The sequence below is a fragment of the Somniosus microcephalus genome, chromosome 25 (genome assembly GCF_052327205.1).
Source record: "Somniosus microcephalus isolate GS21.2 chromosome 25, FLI_Smic_1.0, whole genome shotgun sequence".
Classification (NCBI taxonomy): domain Eukaryota; kingdom Metazoa; phylum Chordata; class Chondrichthyes; order Squaliformes; family Somniosidae; genus Somniosus; species Somniosus microcephalus.
Genome location: NC_141011.1, coordinates 20,025,344 through 20,051,848, shown reverse-complemented (window position 1 = coordinate 20,051,848; position 26,505 = coordinate 20,025,344). Strand labels below are relative to the sequence as shown.

General features: G+C 48.0%; 1 protein-coding gene across 1 annotated transcript in view; it reads left to right on the top strand.

Annotated features, from left to right (window-relative positions):
* disp3 (dispatched RND transporter family member 3) overlaps positions 1-26,505 on the top strand; it is a 608,183-nt gene that overhangs the window by 249,115 nt on the left and 332,563 nt on the right. The window contains exon 4 of the mRNA XM_085966861.1: positions 21,839-21,965. The gene's annotated coding sequence lies outside the window, so the exon portion shown is untranslated. The remainder of the gene's footprint in view (positions 1-21,838; positions 21,966-26,505) is intronic.

Genomic DNA, 26,505 nt, shown 5'->3' with positions numbered 1-26,505 from the left:
AAATCTGTGTCCTCTGGTTCTCGACCCTTCTGCCAATGGGAACAGTTTCTCTCTATCTACTCTGTCCAGACCCCTCATGCTTTTGAACACCTCTATCAAATCTCCTCTGAATCTTCTCTGCTCTAAGGAGAACAACCCCAGCTTCTCCAGTCTATCCACGTAATTGAAGTCCCTCATCCCTGGAATCATTCTCGTAAATCTTTTCTGCAGCCTCTCTAAGGCCTTCACATCCTTCCTAAAATGTGGTGCCCAGAATTGGACACGATACTCCAGTTGAGGCCAAACCAGTGTTTTATACAGATTCATCATAATTTCCTTGCTTTTGGACTCTATGGGCTGGATTTTATCAATGGAGGCGAGTAGGAGGCGGGACTCCCACTTTTGGGGTTGTAGTCCCACCTCCATCGAGTTGTGGCCAACCCACTCGATTTTCCCTTGATTGACCTTGTTGACCCCGCCCAGCGGGCTCAGCAGGCCAATTAAGGGCCACCCGGCAACAGGTGACGTCAGAGATTGACATTTCATCTGTCAAGAACTTTTGACAGATGAAATATCAGCGTTTGACAGCTCTTTGAAGCTGTCAAACACTGACAATCTGTACTCCAAGTTAATTCCTTCCTCTGAGGCTGATTTAGAGATCTCTCCAGAACAGAAAGCAGAGGCTGCAGCTTTTGACAGCTCGCGGCCATTCTGCTTTCAGTGGCGGTGGGCTGAGGGACTCCCGAGACCTGAAGGAAGGAAGCCTGCATTAGTAAGTAAAGGTAAGTAAAACTTATTTAAACACTTTACACACACCAAACACACTTACCTCTGCACTCATGCACCCATCACTCACCTGAACACCGGACATCTCGAACCCTCCAAGTCCTTCAGCCCGATGGTCCGCCTCGCTAACTTGGCGTGGTTTGGAGCCGTCGGGCAGCCCACACTTCAGGGATAAAAATATGGAGTAGGCTAAAAACTACCTGTTAACAGGCAGTTAATTGGCATTAATCCCCTTCCCGCCTTGGGGAGGTGGCTCCCAGCACAGGCCTCCTGGGAAATGGGCATGGAGGCGGGATGGGTTCGTGCCCCCCCGATTTCGCGATTTTAACACCCCACACGCCTCCGTTCCCGCCTCCACGGCCCTGGGAAATTCTAGCCCAATACCTCTTCATGAAGCCCAGGATCCCGTAAGCTTTTTTAACTGCTTTCTCAACCTGCCCTGCCACCTTCAACGATTTGTGGACATATACCCCTAGGTCTCTCTCTTCATGCACCCCCTTTAGGATTGTACCATTTAATTTATATTTCCCCTCTCCATTCTTTCTACCAAAATGTATCACTTCGCACTTTTCTGCGTTAATTTTCATCTGCCACGTGTCCGCCCATTCCACCAGCCTGTCTATGTCCTCTTGAAGTCCATCACTATCCTGCTCATTGTTCACTGTACTTTCAAGTTTTGTCTCATCTGTAAATTTTGAAATTTGCCCTATACACCCACATCCAAGTCGTTAATATATATCAAGAAAAGCAGTGGTCCTAGTACCGACCCCTGGGGAACACCACTGAATACCTTCCTCCAGTCCGAAAAACAACTGTTCACCACTGCTCTCTGATTCCTGTCACTTAGCCGATTTCATATCCACTGTCCCTTTTATTCCATGGGCTTCAACTTTGCTGGCAAGCCTATTATGTGGCACTTTGTCGAACGCCTTTTGGAAATCTATGTACACCCCGTCAACTGCATTGCCCTCATCAACCCTCTGTTACCTCATCAAAAAACGTGATCAAATTTGTTAAACATGATTTGCCTTTAACAAATCCATGCTGGCTTTCCTTAATTAATCCACACTTGTCCAAGTGACTGTTAATTTTGTCCCTGATTATTGTTTCTAAAAGCTTACCCACTGTTGAGCTTAAACTGACTGGCCTGTAGTTGCTAGGTTTATCTTTGCACCCTTTTTTGAATAAGGGTGTAACATTTGCAATTCTCCAGTCCCCTGGCACCACCCCTGTTTTTAAGGAGGATTGGAAGATTATGGCCAGTACCTCCATGATTTCCTCCCTCAATTCCCTCAGCATCCTAACTGGTTCCGGTGATTTATCTACTTTAAGTACAGCCAGCCTTTCTAGTACCTCCTCTATCATTTTTTATCCCATTCAGTATCTCCTCTACCTCCTCCTTCACTATGTCTATGGCAGCACCTTCTTCCTTGGTGAAGACAGATGCAAAGTCCTCGTCTAGTACCTCAGCCATACCCTCTGCCTCCATGCGTAGGCCTCCTTTTTGGTCCTTAATCGGCCCCACCCCTCCTCTTACTACCCGTTTACTATCTATATGCCTATAGATGACTTTTGGATTACCTTTTATGTTAGCTGCCATTCTATTCTATTCTATACTATAAAAATGCCCCTTTTATTTTCTTTTTCATTTCCCCTCTGAACTTTCTATATTTAGCCTGATTCTCACTCTCTTTCTGCTTCATCTTGCTCTCTGTCTCATTCGTCATCCAGGGAGCTCTGACTTTAGTTGCCCTACTTTTCCCCCTAATGGGAATGTGCCTCGACTGTACCAGAACTATTTCCTCTTTAAAGGCAGCCGATTACAGTTTTGTCTGCCAATCTTGGATTCCAATTAACCCGGGTCAGTTCAATGTTTCTAATCGCGGTGGATGCACACTCCAAGTGGCCGGAGGTAATAAAGATGTCCTCCACCACCACGGAAAAAACCATCACAGTATTAAGGACCATATTTGCCAGGAATGGGCTGCCGGAACAGATCTGTTCTGATAATGGACCGCAATTTGTGTCCGAAGAATTCAGGAAGTTCTTAAAAAGCAATGGGGTTAAGCACTACACGTCCGCCCCATACCATCCCGCCACCAATGGATTAGCTGAAAGGTTTGTCCAGACCTTCAAGAAGGCCATAAAGGCCATGGGTAATGAAGACATAAATCTACAACATAAGGTAGATAACTTCTTGTTGGCGTACAGGAATGCAACACATGCGGTCACAAACCAAACTCCCGCCATGATGTTTTTCAATAGAAGACTAAGATGCCGGCTGGATTTGATTAAGCCAAACGTCAGAAGGGACGTAGAGAACCGGCAATTTCAAGGCATGAATGAAAGGCCAACTAGAACCTTCCAGATAGGTCAACAAGTTTTGGCCCGGGACTACCGTACCGAGAAATGGCAGCCTGGAACTATTGGAAAAAGGCTAGGACCGCTGATGTATACCGTGGACATTGGTGAAAGCATAATAAGGTGCCATGTTGACCAGATCATAGAGTCATCCACAAAGGGCCAACCTACTCCACAACTCTATACGCCTAATGTTGAAGCAGAGATACCCAGAGCATCTACCTCCGATCCGGTAATACTGGAATCAGATGAACCTGACACTGTCCTTCAAGCAGAATCGACCTTGCCAGAAGAACCTACTACACCACCGAGGCGTTATCCGGACAGAGTCAGGAAGCCTCCAGAGAGACTGAATCTGTGAACTGTTTTACATAAAGTTGTATATATGTTATGATGTTATATTAATGGGAATATATATATACTGTTAACCTAAAAAGGGAGGATTGTAGTGTATGTAACGTTCCACCTTTAAGAGAACTATTTTAAGGGTTGCACTACTTTATCTTGGCTACTGTATGCTGTAATACCGGTGGTGACCACACCGGTATATAAGTGCTGTGTAAGGATTTATTGGGCAGATTCGCCCTGACCTTCGAATAGTAAAGTCCTGTTAAAGTTACTCTTGTCTGTGTATTAATTCGCCATATAACACACAGACTTTACATAGCCCAGGAACAATGAAGCCAATTCCAGCACCCACATTGCTGCCTAACTGAAATCAGTTAACTCAGCACAAACTGGGTATTGAACCTGCAACCTTCCTGATCTCTCTAGCTCAGCGCGGCACGAGTTGATGGATTTTCTAATATGAAGTGCTGCAGGGAAAGACTGAACCATTAACATTGTAATAGTGGCACCAGACCCTGTTCGCCCATCACCCTCGTCCTCACCGACCTACACTAGCTCCCGGTATTCCGCCGGCTGAAATTTAAAATTCTCGTCCTCTTAATGTGTTTAAATCCCTCCTTGGCCTCGCTTCTCCCTATCTCTGTAACTTCCTCTAGCCTTACAATCGCTCTCACACTCCCAGTTCTTCGGACTCCAGCCTCTTGTGTATGTCCCCCACATTTACCCCCATCACTGATGGCCGTGCTTTGAGCCATTTAGGCACTGAAATGCAAGTTGTTGTTTGTTCAACTTTCACACTTACTGTGTGTGTGTGTTTGTCAGTGTGTATATATATATATATATATATATACTCCTTGAAAAAGTGTAACATCCCCACCGACACCTGGGAATCCCTGGCCCAAGACCGCACAAAGTGGAGGAGAAGCATCCGGGAAGGCGCCGAACACCTCGAGTTTCTTCACCGGGAGCAACGGAAGCCAAGCGCAAGGAGCGCACGTCAACCCAAGCACCCCACCCACCCGCCCCTTCAACCACCGTCTGCCCCACCTGTGATAGAGACTGTAGGTCCCGCATTGGACTCATCAGTCACCTGAGAACTCATTTTTAATGTGGAAGCAAGTCATCCTCGGTTCCGAGGGACTGCCGAAGAAGGATATATATATCAGTTGAGGTACTGGTGAGCTGTTTTGATAGAATTACTGACCACAGGAATTATGCTTTGAAGTTACATTTTGTAATTTATCAATAAATCCCGTTAAAATTTACTGAGATTAGAAAGAAAATAAAAACAAAATTCTGGAAATACTCAGCAGGTCAAGCAGCATCTGTGGAGAGAGCAACAGAGTTGACGGGCCAGATTTTCCGACCCCCCCACGGGTGTGTACGCACCCGTAGGGGCCTCGCAAGTGCCGGTTTCAGGACAAGCGAAGCGCGTGCGCTAAAACCCGGCTCTTGCGATCTGTCAGGAATTCTCTTGACAGACCATCCGCCTGCCCGGGAGAAGGCCCTCTGCGGGTGGAGCGTTTTGCGCAACTTCCGCCCGCTGAAAGGCCTTGGAATTCTTACGCTTGGTTAAAGCAGGCGTAAGGCCTGCTTTTACCAGCTTAAGAGTGTTGAAAAATAGGAAAATTAAATTTGATAACTCATTTATAAATTTAAAATACTCTTCAAAAAGTTACGTTTATTTTTAGCCCCGTAAAACATTACATTTTCCCAAAAAATTAAGTAAAAAAAAATTAATTAAATGAAATTTTAATTATGCAATAAAAAAAAATATATTTAATGTTTTAGTGTGTTTTTAAATGTGATCCCCCATTCATACTTTTGACAGTTCTGTCCCTACAGACCTGTCAAAAGTATGAAGAGGGATTCCCTTCTTTGGTTCACCTGGCTCACGTGATCCATGGCACGCTTGCGAACCGCCTGCGCCCCTGGGATACGCGGGCCGCTGCGCATTTCCAACCGAAGAGGCCCAGGATCAGAAGCCTCGGGATCTACGGAGGCAGCGGGTAGGTTCGTAGCTTTTTTTTTTCCGATTGGAGGCATCCACCCGCAGGAAACCTCCGATAGCAAATTCAGGGCTAACTTTTCAGGTCCGTCAGAATTGGAAAAAGTCAGAGACGTAACAGATTTTTAAGCAGGGGTAGGGAAAGGGGCCGGGGGATGAAAGAACAAAAGGGAAGGTCTGTGATAGGATGAATGGCAGGAGAGATTAAAAGACAAAAGGGATGATGGTGCGAGGCAAAATGAATTGGTAATGGGATAAGTTAAGGAACAAAAGATGACTCTAGATGAGGTATAACTGGGAATAGCAGAATCATCAACAGCTACCATGTGAAAAAATAATAGGGGCCGAGCTTATGGTCTGAAATTGTTGAACTTGATGTTGAGTCCAGAAGGCTGTAAAGTGCCTCATCGAAAGATGAGGTGCTGTTCCTCGAGCTTACATTGAGCTTCGTTGGAACAGTGTAAGAGGCCGAGGATGGAGAGGTCCGAGTGGGAGTGGAGCGGAGAATTAAAGTACGGAAGCTCGGGGTCACGCTTACAGACTGAACGGAGATGTTCCGCAAAGAGGCCACCCAATCTACGTTTGGCCTCCCCAATGTAGAGGAGACCACATCGCGAGCAGCGAATACAGTATACTAAATTGCAAGAAGTACAAGTAAATCGCTGTTTCACCTGGAAAGGTTAGGAAGGCATGGGCTCCCCATGAAATACCTTGCCCCAATAACTCACTGCAACTCCAGCTGTGGAAGAGACTTACCCTGGCTCCCTTGTAGGGTCTCCATACCCTTGTTCCTGTGTTCTGTGAGGCGAGACTGCCGGATGAGTTATCAGTTAACGGTTTTGTACTATGCAGTGGAGCATAATTCCTTTTCCTTATGACTAGTCTGAGTTTGTGATGTAAGAGAAGAAAAAATATTTTGTCATTTATCAGTTGGCGAAATTATAGCACGGCAGAGTTTGATTTGATAAAGACAAAAGGCCGATGGCGCAGGAAGTTCAAACAATGAAGCACTTGCCAACTGCAGTTGGACACGTTCCTGGAGATTTCATTGCGTGACCTCCAATCGCCCCGCCCAACCAAACGGCCTTTTTGCCCCATCTCTAATATTTTTTGAAACTCTCAAATGAAAGTGTTCAAAGAAAATGGGGAAAAAAACACACATTTTTTAATGTAACAATTTTTCTCCCGGGTTGCTCGCAGCAGTGACTAGAAGATTGATCTTCAATTCCTGGAGACTCCAGGGCAATCCTGGCGGGTTGGCGACCCTACCGCTGACCAGTATTTAGGGTCCGATCGCAGGCTGTTGCTCACTTAACTCCATCTCAGGCACCTCCCATCCAGCAGGTTTACGACTTGGTTAGGCTGTGAGTTACGGTTGTCACTGCAGCATTCGCTGTTAACTACAGAAATGCATAAAGGTGGGGTAGATCACAGAAAATAGGCCGCTGCTTAGCACAAAGCTACATGTGAATGAGTTGAGCCACTTTAACATAGAAATATAGAAACATAGAAAAATAGGAGCAGGAGTCGGCCATTCGGCCCTTCGAGCCTGCTCTGCCAATCAGTATGATCATGGCTGATCCTCTATCTCAATACCATATTCCCGCTCTCTCCCCATGCCCCTTGATGCCTTTTGTGTCTAGAAATCTATCGATCTCCTTCTTAAATATATTCAGTGACTCGGCCTCCGCAGCCTTCTGTGGTAGAGAATTCCACAGGTTCACCACCCTCCTGAGTGAAGAAATTTCTCCTCATCTCTGTCCTAAATGTCCTACCCCATATCCTGAGACTGTGACCCCTCGTTCTAGACCCCCCAGCCAGGGGAAACATCCTCCCTGCATCCAGTCTGTTTAGTCCTGTCAGAATTTTATACCTTTCAATGAGAAACGGTTGCTGTGTTAATTCGGATGCCGGGAGACTGGTGCCCGTAAATCAGCTCTTTCCGTTTCCACTGCTAAATGCCGGCTATTTTATCCCTGTGGCAGACTCGCAAAGCACTGGATCTACACACCTGGGAGCCAGATCTAGCCATGTAAAGACAGCTCGCAGACACCAGCCTACCAGAATCCAAATATAAATTATTTTTGTTCTGTCTATAGATGCTGCCTGCTGAGTATTTCCAGTATTTTCTGCTTTTGGTCACGATTTAAAAGTGGCTTTAAATGCCACGCTCGGCCACTGGCGAGGCGGTGGCTTTGCTTTTAGCCTTCATACCTGTTAAAATGATATATTTGCTCCTTTTATGGAGGCCTGTGTTGCTCGGGGACTGAACTGGTTGATTGGTTCTTAGAATTTGGTCCAGGAGTTCGTCCAGGGTCATTGTTGGGGAGCTCGTGTCAAGGAGTCGAATGACACGGCGAGAGAATGAGTAACCACGGAAACGGAGGAGTGCTGGAGGAAAAAATACAAGTGAAGAGGTGAGAATGAGCGGAAAAAATAAATGAAGAAGTGAGGAGGAGAGGGAGAGACCTGAACAATGGCAGATGCATGAAGGAGTGGGGCAAGTCGGGAAGATGGTAGCCAATGTGAGGTCAGCATAGGGAGTTTGGACATGGGCCACAGCATCGCAGAGGCATGTGCACTCAGATCATCCGAGTGCAAACCCTACATGTGTGGTGCTTATCCCGTTTAATTGTAAGCAAACTGTTTACCCTCTTCAACAAAAAGAAAATACTGCCGATGCTGGAAATCTGAAATAAAAACAGAAAATGCTGGAGCTACTCAGCAGGTCAGGCAGCATCTGTGAAGAGAGAAACAGAGTTAACGTTTCAGATCGATGACCTTTCGTCAGGACTGGAAAAAAGCAGGAAATGGAACAGATTTTAAAGCAAGTTTAGGAGCTGGGAAATGGGGATGGGGATGAAAGAACAAAAGGGAAGGTCTGTGAGAGGATAAAAGGTAGAATTAAGGAGACCTTAAGAGATATTCAAGGCAAAAGGAGATGGTAATTGTAAGGATAACCGTAGCTGTTGTAAGGACAGCGGGGGTTTGATTGACAGCTGGTTGACGGCTGATGTCATATCCGGGGGCGGGATCCGACGCCATCTTGGCCATGCTTTCAGACTGTACTGGGAGACACAGAAGCAGGACTGAATAAAATGGTTATCCTCAACAACTGCTTGTGAGACTTGTAATTACATTACTAAGATAACATTACAGTAATGGGACAGGTTAAGAAACAAGATAGCTCTAGATGAAGTGTGAATTGCGCTGGCAGAATGAAAGACAGCTGCCATGTGGGAGAGAAGAACAAAAGGCACAAACAAAAGGTGTGGATAAAAAATATGATGGGGGCCGAGGTTATGATCTGAAATTGTTGAACTCTATGTTGAGTCCGGAGGGCTGTAAAGTGCCTAATCGAAAGATGAGGTGCTGTTCCTCGTCAGAAAGGTCATCGTCCTGAAACATTAAATCTGTTTCTCTCTTCACAGATGCTGCCTGACCTGCTGAGTATTTCCAGCATTTTCTGTTTTTATTTCATGTTTACCCTCTTCAATTTGTGTAGAAGCCTTTAAGTACAAGGGGAAGCTCAGAGAGCCAGCACTCCCAATATGAAACTTCGTTCTACAGGACCACGAGTCAAAAGAATCTGAGCTATACTGTTACCCTGGTGAGATACCGCGGCAAATGTGGGACTCGAGACCAGAGTTGATGGAACACAACTGCTTTAATTTACACCATGGCAAAACAAGTGCTTAAAAAGCCCGCGCAACCACTTAAATACTCCCCAGACAGGAAGTGCTCCCGGCAGCCCGTCCCTGCGGGAAACAAGCTGCCGGAGGAAAGGGCCCACGGCTAGGGGCGGCTGCTGCCGGCAGTGCGCCTGCATAAACTGTCCGTGCCGCCGTGAGCGGATTATGTCCAATGGTGGCGTGTCGCCACAGAGTTCCCCCCAGAATCCGCTTAGGAGGAGTGGACGAGTCGTGACGGTGATCTAATGGTTCTGCCGGAGCGGCTCCGAGTGGCCGCCGGTCTAGTTGGTGGGGCCGGGCGGTTCGCCGCCGGCTGTGCTAGCTTGCTGGCGGGACGGCCTCTAGTTGGAGGTCGGGCCACAGGGACCTGTTCCCCTGGTTCTGTGTGTGCTGGTTTGAGTCGGTCGATGGAGACCGTTTCGACCCTGTCGCCGAGTCGCAGCTTGAAGACCTTGTCCCCGGTTTGTAGTACCTCGTACGGGGGTCGCAGGGGTCCGCGGTGTGCGTCGTATCGCACGAACACGAAGCGTGCCTGCTGTAAGTTTGTCGGAACGTGAGGTGCAAGTTCGCCGTGTCGGTTGACCGGAAGTGGGGCGAACTGTTGAGCGGAAGAGAAAGAGTTGAGCCGCTGCTGTTCGGCCGACCAAGGCGTGGTAGCCTCCTGGAGGAATTCGCCTGGTACGCGCAGCGGTTGTCCGTAGACTAACTCCGCTGCTGAGGACTGGAGGTCTTCCTTGACCGCGGTGCGTAGGCCTAGTAGCACCCACGGTAGGCGGTCAGTCCAGGTACTGTCCTGCAGGCTGGCGCGGAGTGAGGCCTTGAGTGACCTATGGAAGCGTTCACACAGCCCGTTGGCCTGCGGGTGGTACGCCGTGGTTCGGTGGTGCGTCACCCCGAGCTTGTGTGCTGTGGCCGTCCAGATTTCGGAGGTGAACTGGGCGCCTCTGTCGGAGGTTATATCGGCCGGTACGCCGAACCTCGCGACCCAGGTGTTAACGAACGCCCTGGCGATGTCGGCTGTGGTGGTGGAGGTCAACGGCACTGCCTCAGGCCAGCATGTGTAGCGGTCGACCATCGTGAGAAGATAAGTTTGGCCTTGCGATGGCAGCAGAGGACCGACGATGTCGACGTGTACGTGGTCGTAAGCGGCGGCTGGGTACCTCGAAGTCTCCCAGGGGTGCTTTTGTGTGCAGCTGCACCTTAGCCCGTTGGCAGGCGAGGCAAGAGTTGGCCCAAGTCCGAACATTTTTGCTGAGGCCGCGCCAGACGAAGCGCTGGGAGAGGAGTTTAACAGATGCGCGGGAACCCGGATGGGAAAGCCTATGGAGCGTGTCGAAAATGCGGCGGCACCAGGTTGCAGGGACGACCGGCCTGGGTTGGCCGAGTGAGACGTCGCAAGTGACTGCCGTGGCTTCGGGCCCGTGCGCGACCTTGGCTAGGCGTAGCCCTGGCAGGCTGGTAGCCGCCGAGAGGAGGTCTGGGTCCGTGAGCTGGGCCGCTGCTAGTTGCGCGTAGTCGACCGCTAGGTGATTCGCGCAGATGGGAGGGAAAGGCAGTTGGCGACAACGTTGTCTCTACCGGAGACGTGCTGGATGTCCGTGGTAAACTCGGACACGGCCGCGAGCTGACGTTGCTGCCTAGCAGACCAAGGGTCGGTGTTCTTGGCCATCGCGTATGTGAGCAGCTTGTGGTCCACGTACGCGGTAAAGGAGCGGCCCTCCAGGAGGAACCTGAAATGGCGGACCGACAGGTGGAGCGCGAGGAGCTCGCGGTCGAAAGTAGAGTATTTGACCTCCGGGGGGCGCAGTTGGCGGCTGTAGAAGGCAAGTGGCTGCCACGCGCCATTGACCCACTGCTTGAACACGGCTCCGACCGCATGGTCGGAGGCGTCGGTGGTGAGCGCGACCCGGGCATCGGCCCTCAGGTGCGCGAGCAGGGTGGTGTCGGCGAGCGTGTTTTTGGTGGCGTCGAAGGCGGCTGACGTGTCAGTGGTCCAGGCTACGGCCATCTTGCCGGATTTACCTCGAAGGGAATCGTATAGGGGCTTCATGAGGGCTGCAGCTCTGGGGATGAACCTGTTGTAAAAGTTCACCATCCCAAGGAACTCCTGGAGGCCCTTGATGGTTTTAGGGCGGGGGAATTGCTGGACGGCCTGCACCTTGTTGGGCAGGGGGACGGCCCCAGCAGGGGTGATGTGGTGGCCGAGAAAATCAATCTCGGCTAGGCCGAATTGGCACTTCGCCGGGCTGAGGATAAGCCCATGTTGGGCTAGGCGCCCAAACAAGATGCGAAGGTGTTCGAGGTGTTCCTGTTTGGAGGAGCTGGCCACAAGAATGTCGTCTAGATAGACGAATAGAAAGTTCAGGTCCCGGAGGACTGAGTCCATAAGTCGCTGGAAAGCCTGGGCTGCATTCTTGAGGCCAAAGGGCATCCTCAGGAACTCGAACAGGCCGAATGGGGTGATGACGGCCGTTTTGGGGGTGTACGGGGACTTGGTGGTAACCGCGCACCAGGTCGACCTTGGAGAAGACAGTTCGTCCGGCCAGTCGGGCCGAGAAGTCCTGGATGTGCGGCACCGGGTATCGGTCGGGGGTGGGGGTGTTGTTGAGGCGGTGGAAGTCCCCGCAGGGGCGCCAGCCTCCGCCGGGCTTGGGGGCGATGTGGAGGGGCGAGGCCCAAGGGCTGCTGGAGCGGCGGATGATGCCGAGTTGCTCCATGGTGGTGAACTCGGCCCGCACGATTTCCAGCTTGGCCGGGTCGAGTCTGCGGGCGTGGGCAGAGACCGGGAGCCCGGTGGTGGGGATATAGTGCTCCACACCGTGTTTGGCGGCTTTGGCCGAAAAGGTCGGGTTAGTGAGGGCGGGAAACTCCGGCTAGTAGTGCCGAGTAGTCGTCCGTGGCTCTGGCGAGGCAGTAGGTCGTCAGGCCGGCCGAACGGGCCGGGGTGACTGTGCCAGGGATGGGGGCCACAGTGTTGATGTCGACGAGGCGGTGCCTCGGAATGTCGACGAGGCTGTGGGCGCGTAGGAAGTAGGCGCCGACGAGTGGGCAGAGGACCTTGGCTGTGAGGAACTCCCAGCGGTAGCGGCGGCCGGCGAGGTCGAGCGTGACCATGCGGGTGCCGTATGTGCGGATGTCAGAGCCATTGGCTGCAGCCAGCATGACACCCCGTGCGCCGCGTTGGATTTCGAGGGCGGAGGCGGGGGTGATGCTGTGCTGGGCTCTTGTGTCGCACAGGAATCGGCGGTTGGTGCTGTCGTCGGTGACGTACAGTAGGGGCCCCTTTTGCCCCGCGGCCATCGTGGGGGCCGGTGCGGGGGAGGGTTTGAAAGTGCACGGTGGCGTGCAACTTTGGGCCCTAGAGCCAAAACGGGTGTGGTAGTAGCAGTGACCCGGAGTGGAAGGGCGGTCGGGCCTAGTGAGCCGGGGGGACCGCGTGGTCGTTGCCGTGAGGTCGGGCGCGACGTCGCGGGCAGTCTGCGCGGAGAGCAGCCGGTTGTCCTTTTCGGCTATCTCGTTCAGGTCCATGGAGCCAGACTCCACAATGAGCGGGCGGATGCTGGCGGGGAGCTGCCGAATGAAAAGCGTACGAAAGAAGGCGCCGGGTTTTTTGTCGTCCGAGAGGGACAGCATGTGGGAAAGCAGGTCTGATGGTGAAGCATCACCAAGGCCTGGGAGGTCGAGGAGTTGGCAGTTGCGCTGGTAGGAGGACGCCTGAAATTTTTTAAGGAGCGCGGCCTTCAGATGTTCGTACTTGCCTTCCTCTGGTGGATCCTGCAGCGCTGCCCAAACCTTAGGGACTGTGGCGCAGGTGAGAGAGGCGACGAGGTAGTCGTACTTCGTGGCGTCGAGTGTAATGCTTCTCAGCCGGAATCTGGACTCTGCTTGAACGAACTAGGCCTCGGCCAGGTTCTCCCAAAAGTCCGGTAGTTTAACCGTGACTGCGTTTGTATCCGCCATGCTAGCTTAGGATTCGTCCTGAGCGTCGAGGTCACCAGTGTTGAGATACCGCGCGCAAACGTGGGAGTCGAGACCAGAGTTGATGGAACACAACTGCTTTAATTTACATCATGGCAAAACAAGTGCTTAAAAAGCCCGCGCAACCACTTAAATACTCCCCAGACAGGAAGTGCTCCCGGCAGCCCGTCCCTGCGGGAAACAAGCTGCCGGAGGAAAGGGCCCATGGCTGGGGGCGGCTGCTGCCGGCAGTGCGCCTGCATAAACTGTCCGTGCCGCCGTGAGCGGATTATGTCCAATGGTGGCGTGTCGCCACAACCCCGCCCTATTGTTGACGCACGTTCCCTAAAGAGGCTCTGTTCTTGAGGCACGCTGTCCCTGAATTTGGCCCATACAGGCGTAAGTCACTTCCAAGTAGCAGTGAATGCGCCAGCACTAGATGATAAAGGCGGGTGATGAGGGTTGGAGCATCATGCAGAGAAGAGTCTATTTTCTGTAAAAATATTTGTACTAGACAAAGGCAGCCTGCAATACGAAAATAAATGTCCCTCTTAACAATGGTCAATAATTGTCATAAATTCTACAAACTGATCAGACACACACGAGAAGTTGTAAAGTGTTTGTAGATTTTACGTAACCTGTTTTGAACTGCCCAGAAACAATAGCGGGGTTATCCAGGAACCTCTACACAGTAGGGATGGTTCTGTGATCCGGTGTTTACAGTGGGGAGCGATACTCGCAGGGAAAGCACCCCGGGAAATCACAGGCAGTTTCCTGCGGACGCTTGTCCCGAGCACGGCTCCCTACTGGGAATGCTGGATCACGGAACGGCCCCACTGTGCATTCTGCCTGTGCATTTATTGAAACGTTTGCATTTGCAGCTTTAGTTTTCTGACTGAAATGAAACCTTCCGTGATGACCAGGTAAAGGTCTGTACAAGCCGGCAAAGCAGAAGCCACGAAGTTGGTCTCTATAGGTAGGCTGAGCACTTAACCTATCAACACCCTGAAAAAATAAATGGCAGCTTGTGGCATCCAGCACTGGTGACAGACTCATTTATATTTGTCATTGGTTACCGTGTCAACTGTGGCTTAATGGGTAACATTCTCGCCTCTGTCAGAAGGTCGTCAGTTCAAGTCCCACTCCAGAGAGCTGAGCACAAAATCTAGGCTGACACTCCAGTGCGGTGCTGAGGGAGTGCTGCACTGTCGGAGGTGCCGTCCTTCAGATGAGACGTTAAACCGAGGCTCCGACTGCCCCCTTGGGCGGACGTAAAAGATCCCATGGCACTATTTCGAAGAAGAGCGCAGGCGTTCTCTCCGGTGTCCTGGCCAATATTTATCTCTCAACCATTGTCACTAAAATAAATGATCTGGTCATTAGGAAATGCGGCATCCACTTTGCGCACAGCAAACAGCAATTAAATAAATGACCAGATAATCTGTTTTCGTGGTGTTGGTTGAGGAACCCCTATTGTCCAGGGGAGAACGCCGCTGCACTTATTTGAAATAAATGTTTTATGTCCACCTGAGAGGGCAGATAGGGCCTCGGTTAAATGGCTCCTCCAACAATGCAGCACTCCCTCAGTACTGCATGAAAGTGTCAGCCTAGATTTTTGTGCTTAAGTCTCTGAAGTGGGACTTGAAGCCACAACCTTCTGACTCCGAGGCGAGAGTGCTACCACTAAGGCACAGCAACACCAAAGTAAATTTGTTGGAGCCGCCTAAGGTGGTGACTAGGAAGGCTCTTCCTGGCTTCCGGCATTAGCGAGTGCAGCAAGCTTGCTTTGGTGTTGCCATCGGCTGCATGAGACCTGTGCTTTCACAGGCAGATGCATTAGCACAGACCATAGCGCAATTTAAGGTGCTACTAACAGGACTAGACAGACTAGATGCAGGATGTCTGTTCCCGATGGTGGGGGAGTCCAGCACCAGGGGTCACAGTCTAAGGATAAGGGGTAAGCCATTTAGGACTGAGATGAGGAGGAATTTCTTCACCCAGAGAGTGGTGAACCTGTGGAATTCTCTACCACAGAAGGCAGTTGAGGCCAATTCATTAAATATATTCAAGAAGGAGTTAGATATATTTCTTAAGGCTAAGGGGATCAAGGGATATGGGAAGAAGGCAGGGACAGGGTACTGTATTTGGATGATCAGCTATGATCGCATTGAATGGCGGAGCAGGCTCGAGGGGCCGAATGGTCTACTTCTCCTATCTTCTATGTTTCTACTGCACTGTAGGACTGTTGCCAATGACATTGCCATTTCTCCCTCCATTGGCTACATTCCTTTATGTGCACAACCTAGTGTTAAGGAAACTGAAGAGTCTTTCTACCTGAGCTGGAATTAAGGCTTCTTGCTGCAGCAAAGTTTATGCAGGGAGATGACCCCGAGCATTTGCCCTCGCTGCTTAAAATCACGCCGCTGCTTATCCTGATTTCCACTTCTTCCTTCTGCCTACCATCCATCTTTCACTGCCCTGCCTCAAAACAAATCTTGAATAAAGAGCCCTGCTTTATAAGGTCACCATTAGTCGTACAGAAAGAGGATGTGGCAGAAAGAGACTCCAGCAGAGCTCAGCGTGCTTCCAGAGGCTCGCACCTGACCCCGAATGTAAAAGGGGGCAGTACAATACACAGCCATTGCTCTCCTAATGGAGGAGCAAAGAAAGAAGGTAAAAGCTGTCCCACTGTCAGCACTGCCTGTCAGTGTCACGATAATGAGAGTTTCCAATACTGCAGGAACATTTCAAAGCATTTTCACATGGTAAAGGGATAATCATTTGTACTTACTACGTTGGAAGCCTGTTCCTTTTGAAATATTAACTCACATTTGACTGGAGTTACATTGAAAAGCCTCAATATAAATTGTCTGCAAGTGTTAATTATCCTAAGTGCTCACCTCTGGAGTTGCTCATCGCCTTGGTGTTAATCACCACAACATGTCCATTGAACAGTGTATAGTTCATGAAATATTAGATTCCAACCAAAAGTAAATGTCCAGGCTTTGATCTCTTTAAGGAGTTCTCAACAGTCTTGCTATAGTGTCATAAATATTAAACCGCATTTTACCCCAAGCAAGGAGATTTGTTTCTAGGAAGTCTAAAGCTGGAGTCGGATATGTGGCCGATAAATGTATAATAAATTCTGGGTAATCAGCCATGTGCTTTATAAAAGGTGCACCCATTGACATTTCTTCAGAGATCTTAAATAAAATATTTAAAGGAGACGGGGAGGTACATTTGATGAGGGATCTGTCTGTTAACCTGCCGAGTGATCCAATCTGGAATAAAAGCAGAGATGTCTAAAACTGACACGGTGGCATAGTGGTTAGCACTGTTGCCTCACAGCACCAGGGACCCGGGTTCGAATCCGGCCTCGGGCGACTGTCTGTGTGGAGTTTGCACATTCTCCCCGTGTTTGCGTGGGTTTCTTCCGGGTGCTCCGGTTTCCTCCCACAGTCCAAAGATGTGCGGGTTAGGTTGATTGGCTATGATAAATTGACCCTTAGTGTTAGGGGGATTAAATATGTGGGGCTACGGGGATAGGGTGGGGTAGGGGTTACGGGGATCGGGTGGGATATGTGTCGGTGCAGGCTCGATGGACCGAAATGGCCTCCATCTGCACTGTGGGGTTTCTGTGATTTCTGTGAACTGAAGAGTGTTTTATTTTACCAGCACGATCCAATTCTTGGTGGTTACGAGACCATAACTCAAAAATAGCCTCCTCCAAGTCACAAGCTGCAATGTTTTTTAACTCATTTTAACATTGTGCATTAAAACGGTGGCTCTAGTAATTCCATTGCTGTTTGAAGCCAGTTCACTGTGTTTAGAAACATAAATAAACGGTTGCTCTTCTGTGCCCCCTTCGTGTAACATAAATTAGTTTTAACCAGAATTGATTGCTGATGGTCTTTGAATAATAGCCAAGTTATGCTGACAGAAGAAAACACTGTCTCTCATAATGAATAAGAAATGACTTGCTACGTGGCATCTATTCAAATGTAAGTGTAAATTAGTTTTGCTTCCAGCTGAACAGATCCACTATGTTGTGTACTGGCAGTAATCGGGGCTGATTCTGACGGGTTTGAATTTTGTCTTTCTTTATCCTAAAAGAAATCGTCATGAAAAGAACCTTTTTTGAGGCGTCAAAAGGAAACCATTGTGTTCCGCCAGCAAGTCTGGCAATTCTGTGTACTGTTGAAGGATTGACAGAGGAGAGTGGAATGCCTGATTGATGAAAAAAGCCAAAAACTGCGGATGCTGGAAATCTGAAATAAAAACAGAAAATGCTGGAAATACTCAGCAGGTCAGGCAACATCTGAGAAACAGAGTTAACGTTTCAGGTCGGTGACCCTTCGTCAGGTTCTGACGAAGGGTCATCGACTTTCTTTATTCATTCATGGGATGTGGGCGTCGCTGGTAAAGGCCAGCATTTATTGCTCATCCCTAATTGCCCTTGAGAAGGCGGCGATGAGCCGCCTTCCTGAACCGCTGCAGTCTGTGTGGTGAAGGTACTCCCACAGTGCTGTTAGGGAGGGAGTTCCAGGATTTTGACCCAGTGACGATGAAGGACCGGCGATATATTTCTAAGTCAGGATGGTGTGTGACTTGGGGGGAACTTAGAGATGATGGTGTTCCCATGTGCCTGCTGCCCTTGTCCTTCTAGGTGGAAGAGGTCGCGGGTTTGGGAGGTGCTGCTGAAGAAGCCTTGGCGAGTTGCTGCAGTGCATCTTGTAGACAGTGCGCACTGCAGCCACGATACAGAGTGAATGTTTAAGGTGGTAGATGGGGAGCCATTCAAGAGGGCTGCTTTGTCCTGGATGGTGTCGAGCTTCTTGAGTGTTGTTGGAGCTGCACTTATCCAGGCAAGTGGAGAATATCCCATCACACTCCTTACTTGTGCCTTTAGATGGGAGAAAGGCTTTGGGAGTCGGGAAGTGAGACACTCGCCGCAGAATACCTAGCCTCTGACCTGCTCTTGTTGCCACAGTATTTATGTGGCTGGTCCAGTTAAGTTTCTGGTTAATGGTGACCCCCACGATGTTGATAGTGGGGGATTCGGCGATGGTAATGCCGTTGAATGTTAAGGAGCAGTGGTTAGACTCTCGCTTGTTGGAGATAGTCATTGCCTGGCACTTCTGTGGCGCGAATGTTACCTGCCACTTACTAGCCCAAGCCTGATGCGGGCATGAACTGCTTCATTATCTGAGGAGTTGTGAATGGCGCTGAAGACTGAAACGTTGGCCCAGAAATTCGGGTCGGGGGCTTCCCACGGGTGCAAGCCTCTGACCTGCACTTACCTACCGCGCCGGCCGTTGAGCTGTGGCCCCGCGTGGGATTCCAATCCTGGGCCTGCTCCAACTGCCGGCGCGCAGTGCTTGCGTATCCCGGGGCGCAGTTGGTTCGAAGCGTCCCCTGGGATCACGTGGGTCATGGAGAGCCAATGGTAGCAGGGAAATGCCCATTCATAAAATTGACAGGAAGAGCTGTCAAAACTATAAATACTATAAGCCCCAAAACATAACTAAAACTTCAAATAAATTTTTAAAAAATCACATTTTTAAAATAACTATAAATTACATAAAATAACTATTTTAAACAATTTAAAATTTTGAAAAAATTAATTACATTTTCTAACGGGGCTAAAAATAAACTTACCTTTAAAGTATTTAAAAATAATGAACCTGTGGAAAAAATGTTTTAATTTTAATTAATTCACCACTTACCTTGTTAAAAGCAGGCCTTGCGACTGCTTTTTACATGTGTAACTCCTGGAGACTTACCCTCCTGGAGAAACCTGGGAAAAAAACGTAAGTTCGATGCGCACGCGCTGCCTCTCCGGCGCACGCGTTCCACCTCTGAACCCCTTCCTTTAAGGGAACGGAAGTTCCGGTTTCCCGCGCATCAAATCAATCAAATCAAATCAACTTTTATTGTCATTGTTAGTGCACAAGTGCAGTACAACGAAATGTAGGCTTGCGGCTCCCGAGAGTGTACAATTTGGATTAGGACACTTAAACATTTCAACATACATTTGTACATATATATTAGCATAAATATGACCATAATAAAGTGCATCGGCAGATGTGCAGGCTTTAGTGTTTATTTGTGGAGTTCAGTAGGATGACAGCCCTGGGAAAGAAGCTGTTCCTAAATCTGGTCGTATGGGTGCAAATGCATCTGTAGCGTCTTCCAGATGGTAGGAGGGCGAACAGACTGTGGCTGGGGTGGGTAGGGTCTTTGATGATGGACCGTGCCCTCCGTAGGCAGCGTTTCTGATATATATGCGCAGTGCATGCACGAAACCGGCACTTCCGTTGGGCCTACGAGTGAGTACCCCGTGCGTACTCACCCGTGGAGACCCGAATTTCTGGGCCGTTAACTCTGTTTCTTTCTCCACAGATGCTGCCTGACCTGCTGAGTATTTCCAGCATTTTCTGTTTTTATGTCTGATTGATTGAAGCTCACCTATGAACACGATGTGCTTATGCAACATTCCTGCCCTTGCTAATTTTACGCAGACCAGATCGCAGCTGCATAAAAGCAGTGCACTGAGGAATATTGTGTCAGCTGTGGCTCAGTGGTTAGCTCTCTAGCCTCTGAGTCACGAGGTGATGGAATCAACTCGAGACTTGAGCACTTTATCTAGGCTGACACTCCAGTGCAGTACTGAGGGAGTGCCACAATGGCTGAGGTGCCGTCTTTCGGATGAGACGGTAAATAGAGGTCCCGTCTTCCCTCTCAGGTGGACATAAAGATCCCATGGCACTATTTTGAAGAAGAGCAGGGGCATTCTGCCCAGTGGCCTGGCCAATATTTATCCCTCCGCCAACATCCTTGCAACAGATTATCTGGTCATTATCGGATTGCTGTTTCTTCAGAGATTTTAAATAAAATCTTGCTGTGGGCAAATTGGCTGCTGCGTTTCCTACATTACAACAGTGACTACACTTCAATAGTACTTCATTAGCAGGAAAGCACTTTGGGACGACCTGAGGCTGTGAAAGGTGCTATATAAATGCAAGTCTTTTTCTTTTTAGTACAAGTTTGTTAAGGATACATACATGAACTTTGCTGATCAGAAGTAGTTCTACTTTACTATGTATTCTTTCCCCTGCTTGTATTTGGGTTTGAATTCAGAGGAAGGGGTGTTTCGTCTCTCTAAAGATCACTAATGGCAGAAGTGAGATGAGTTGTGACAGTCTCCATCCACTTCCAATGGGCAGGATCAGTGACGGGAATCTGCCTTGCATCTGGTGTCAAATCATCACCCAGGCTCTGAGAAGCACTGAGGCGAAATAATATGGGAAATTCTGGGATGTGATCTAGGTGCATTGTTGAAGCGATCTAGACCGAGCCCTGGTTGCGATTTAGTCGTGCTGTGCCTCGACCTGGGAACATTTGATGCCGTCAGCGAATGGAAAACATCCACTTAACGTAATCAGTCCCACTTACATTTACCTGGATCCAGCTATATCTCATCAATACGTGAAAATTGAAGCCCATTAGGCAACAATCGATGTGCAGGTAGGGTGTGGGTGTATCATGTGTATTGGTGTGCAAACACTGTTTGTATAACTGGACAAAGCTGGTGTAAATCCTTGCTGTACAAAAGTCTGGATAGCCAACCTAAACCTGGGCACCAAGGAAAACATTCCAGAACCTGGAGCCATACCTGACGCAAAGGACAGCGGTCGTTGGCTTCTCTCTTCTGCCCCAGGACATCACCGCATGGGGTCCTCTGGGTAGAATCCTCAGCCCAACCATGTTCAGCTATTTCATCATCAATGACCTGCCCATCATAAGACCAGGAATGGGACTGTTCATTGATGATTCCATAGTGTTCAGCTCCATTCACATCTCCTCCATTAATCAAGCAGCCCATGCCAATTTACAGCTAGATCTGGACAATATCCAGACCAGGACTGGCAAGTGACAGGTAACATTTGCACTACATAAATGCCAGGTAGTGACTATCTAAAACAAGAAAAGGTCCAGCTACATCTCCCTGATCTGAATTGGTGCCATCATTGCGAAGTCCCCTACCATCAACACCTTGGGAGTTATCATTGACCAGAAGCTTAGCTGGACCAGCCACATCAACAATGTGGCTACAAGACCAGGGCAAAGGCTGTGCACTCTGCAACATGTGGATCATCTCCTGACCCCCTCAAGAGTCTATTCATCTACAAAGCTCATGTCCGGTGTGTGATGGAATGCTCACCATTTACCTGAATGTAAGAAGCTACAAGAACATTTGAAGCACAATACCGTCCAGGATGGAGCAGGTCCCGTGATTAGCACGCCTGCCGCTAGACTCGGTACCCATCCCCTCCATCACTGATTTACTCTGGCTAAAGTGTGCATGATCCACAGTTTTAAATTGGACTGTGCAATTTAAGTCTGCTGGTGGGTAATTTAACACTACAGTGTCAAGCCCATGCAATGCAATTATTGTGATCACATTACACGTACCTTAAACTTGACATCAATTAGCAACTTCACATTAGTTAAATAACCTATTCCTCTATTGTGATTTTTCCAATTTATTATCTCATAAATTTTATGCACAAAATTTTTGGCCCTACGACAGATTAAAGTATCATGTTCATTACCTTACTTTTACTATGTACTAAATTAAATATTGATTTTTAATTCTCAAAAAAAAATCTTTAACATGTAACCACCTCTCCATTTATATTAATAGGATATTGATGTGGAAACGCAGAAGCATAGCTGCCCTGATCCTGGAATCGTTCAGCAACATTGCTGGCTGCAGTCCCAGATTTCCTGAGGGCAGGTGTTCCAAGTTAACACACTTGCAAATGTTGCTGGTAAGTTCCAGCTTGCTTTCATTTTTACTCCATCCTGTCCTGAAGGTGAAGACTCGTAGCTGGAGCCCAGTTCCACAGGCACTGGAAGCTCTCTTTGACGCCGATTCCTTGCCCAGTGTGAAAGCCAGTGGGCGACTTGGCCATGAGGGGCATCACAGTGGTGTCCAATCTGGCCAACACCCAGCATTCTCCACTCTTGTGCCCTTTCTGTAAGAGAACCACTGGATAGCAACCAGGAGTGACTGTTATAAAAAGAGAGAATGTGAGACTTGCATTTATATAGCACCTTTCATGACCTCAGGACATCCCAAAGCACTTTACAGCCAATGAAATACTATTGAGGTGTAGTCGCTGTTGTAATGTAGGAAATGCGGCAGACAATTTGCGCACAGCAAGGTCCCACGAACAGCAATGTGAGTGACCAGATAACCTGTTTAGTGATGCTGGCTGAGGAATAAATATTGGCCAGGACTGTCCCCCCTCTCGGACCTTCCTTGTCTGCATGGTCACAATCAGTAGCTTAATTCACTGAGCCATCTACCACTCCAGGTTTCGTTTGCAAAGTGTGGATGCAATGTCACGATAATTTTAAGACACATACATACACAGTTAGAAAATTAGACTATCATGCCTGAGCTAACCAGCACCTGAATAAAATAACACCGCATTCACTGCTTTAATTTAAAGGGTCACTGTGCAGGCAAGTGATTGGGAATGACCTTTGACGTAAGAGAACTACTAGGCACTTGGCCTGAGTATTAAACAAGGCTTTAATCAACTGTTTTTCAACATGGAGATCTAGTTGTCCTTCACTAGTTCCTGTTAAAGAATGTCCTGAGCAAGCTGGGCCCATGCTCGAGTATTTATACTCTCCCTGGACAACGCCACCAGCAGGCCGCCCAGTATTACTTCATAAGTCATTCATGTCAACCTTTATTCATTTTGTTTACTGCTGCACATCATGACAATACAGCCCGCTTCACGGAGCTTAGAAAGCAATCTTTGTTTCACTTGCACAAAGTTACAAGCGAGCGAGTGAGAAAAACCGAGAGCGTGAGGGGAAGAAAAGCAACTCTCATGACGGCAGTGTGGGGCTGGATTGGAAGGTGGGTCTCTGTTGAAAGGCCAGTGTGCTAACTGGCTGACCCACCCAACTTCCTTCAGTATTTTAAATTATTGCCATTTAGACATGGTCTAGCCCCAAGTCAAACAATTGTAAATCCTGCAGGCACTCGACAAGACCCTGCTGTGTATGTGTGAAGGTTGATGCACAATGGGCCATGTATAGATCAGGAGAAAGCGGACATGCATGAGATAGCAAAATCATCTCAATAATTAAAAATAAACAGTAATCCCAAGAAAGAAATCTAAACACATTAGAGCTAATCATAAATCGCTTCAGATGACGGGACTTAAATTATTACATGAAATGTTTTGGGAAATGCCTTTTTTAAAAAATATTCACATTCTAAATGGTTATTCATAAGTGCTAGTGGATGCCCTGTGGCATTGCTCGTGGTAGGTATAGAGGAGACACTGGGGTGTTACACCATGTCACACACAATGTATTATTCTGCTGTTAAAGTGTAGCTATATTCATCAAGCCTACATGGTCTAGTTGCTATAAAGAGTCACATCAAGAGGGTAATTCTTCTTAATTGCATCCTGAAGTGAATTAGAGAGTAATTGTTTCTTCAGATTGATGGCTGTTTGAGAATGCTTGGCTTCTGCCCAAGATCAGGAAAAGCAGAAGGAAGTGACTGGATGTCTTTCTGGTTTAAAGATTGTTTTGCATCTGTAGTTAAGTGTGGTGCTCTGAACTGTGATGCCTGAATTCTGATGGCTTAAAACATATATATTTAGCTAGATAGTGAATATGGTTAGGCTACAATAGTAGTCTGAAGCAGTTTCAGTTTGCACTGATGCCAGGGTTACAGTGTAGTTGTAGCCTCAGATGATCGATGTTAAGTTTATAGTCGGTAGCGGTAAAATAAAGCTTGTAAGAACTAGTTTGTAATTATGCAAATTTTTTAAGGTGCGCACCTCTGAATGTTAGGACATCTCGGTGAAGGGACAAGGCCTATTGCGTAGGGCACTACCAGGTAAATACAGTAGGAGAGAAGAGCATTTAAAAAGCAATGGGTGGTATTTAGGTGATATTCCAACGCTCTCCTGGTCGGCCTCCCATCTTCTGTCCTCCATAAACTTAAGCTCATCCAAAACTCACGCTGCCTGTATCCTAACTCACACCAAGTCCTGTTCACCCATCACCCCTGTGCTCGCTGACCTACATTTGGCTCCCGGTTAAGCAACGCCTTAGTTTTTAAATTGTCATCTTTGTTTTCAAATCCCTCCATAGCCTCGCCCCTTTGTAACCTCCTCCAGCCCTCCGAGATATCTGCGCTCCTCCAATTCTGGCCTCTTGCGCATCCCCGATTTTAATCGCTCAACCATTGGCGGCCGTTCCTTCAGCCGCCTGGACCCTAAGCTCTGGAATTCCCTCCCTAAACCTCTCCACCTCCCTACATCTCTTTCCTCCTTTAAGATGCTCCTTAAAACCTACCTCTTTGACCACGCTTTGATCATCTGCCCTAATTTATCCTCTTATGTGGCTCAGTGTCAAATTTTGTTGATAACACTCCTGTGAAACGCCTTGAGAGATTTTACTACATTAAAGGGGCTATAAAAATGCAAGTTGTTGTCATTGATACAAGCTTGGATTTCCGTAACCATGCTGTAGATTGTTTGTTGAGAGGGAATCCCAAGGGTCATAAATTCCTCTTCGTGCAATGTTTAACAGAAAGATGCATGTAAGTAAGCAGGTGAGTGATATTGGAACAAAATGCTAATGTATTTTTCTTCTGTTATTTTCTCTATTCAGACTCTTGCTCCAATGTAAAATGTGTCTGTGAAAATTAGTCTCCTGAAAAGAAAAGATTTAGAGCTATGAAGCTAAAGAACAGGCAGGAGAAACTGTTCCAGACACCAACTGCCTCACAGTTCCTGGGGTCTTCCATTTCTGCGCTTTTAATTAATCACATTAATCTAACAAGTTGTCCGTTAACAAGTGCCATCCTTGGCGCTCTTTTTCACATCATGAAGTGGATTGCTTGCCTCCTCCCAGATTGTCAAGGTAGTCAATCCTGAGTTGAAACAAAAAAGGAAAATGTCGGAATCACTCAACAGGTCGGGCAGCGTCTGTGAAGAAAACGGACAAGTTAGTAATTCATGTGTTGAACCCTTCATCAAAACTGATAGATATTACAGATGAACAGCATTTAAAAAGGAACAAAAGGAGTGGTTGCTTGGTTGGAGGAGGGAAGCACATACGCACACACGTGCTCACAATGAAATAGAATGACTTGTAAAGTGCTTAAGTGTAGAACAGGAAATGGTTAAATGGCTGGAGTGGTGGTGTTGGGAGGCATATTGAGAGAAATCAAAGAAAGATAATACATACAGGAATCACGGAGAATGTATGAATAGCTTAAAGAGGTGGGGGATAAGCAGATAGAAAGGGAAGCATGAAAAACTGGCAAAGTGTAGCAAGCTGCAGCGGCCCAGGAAAAGGAAAAAGGAGGTTGACATCAAGCGTGCAGGTCACCTCGCCAGCACAGTGTTCCGACAGAGGGTCAGTAGTGTCTTGCCTTATGTTCATCCCGGAGCTCACCCAGCCAGTGATGTGCTGCCAGGCTCTTTGCATCGAGTGCAGCATTATGGGATGATGTTCCTAATCTCAAGCTATGTAATGTCAATATCAACAGCTGGCAAATCCTGCAGCTAATAGCGTGAACTGGAAAACGGGCATGCATGGCAGTGGCTGGTACCAGCACGCTGATCCGCTGAAGTAGAAGCGGCACCAATGGAAATGTTGAACACAGGATAGTATTATGTCCGTGTGTAATTGAGACACGGACTGCAGGAGTTGGTTACAACAGGTCTTTACTGAGTGGAGACAAACTGGAACTACTATGCAAAAGTTACTACGCAGACTTATATACAGGGGTGGTCACTACTGGTACTGCAGTATACAGGGGCTGCAGAATATAGTTCCTTCTGCAAAGTACATACACTACAATTCCTCCCCTTTTAGCTAAACAGTACATAACATTCGATTAATAATTAACATATTTACAGTTACAGTTGCTAGACACATTAGCTGAAGTTAAGCAATTATAAGTTCAGTCTTTGAGGAGGCTTCCTGATTCTGTCTGGATAACGCCTCTTTGGGGTATCAGGTTCTTCTGGCAAAGTTGATTCGGGATCAACGTCGTTGTTTGGTTCGTCTGCTTCCAATATCACCGATTCTGAGGTAGATGCAATTGGTACTTCGGTTTCATCACCAGGTGTATCGGATCGTGGTGTGGAATTGACGTTTTCCAGTGACTCTAGAATCTGGTCAGCATGGCGTCTTACAATGCTCTCTCCAACATCCACGGTATACATTAGGGGTCCTTGCCGTGTGCAGATCGTTCCTGGCTGCCATTTCTCTGTGCGGTAGTCCCGGGCCAAAACTGGTTGACCTATCTTAAAACTCCTG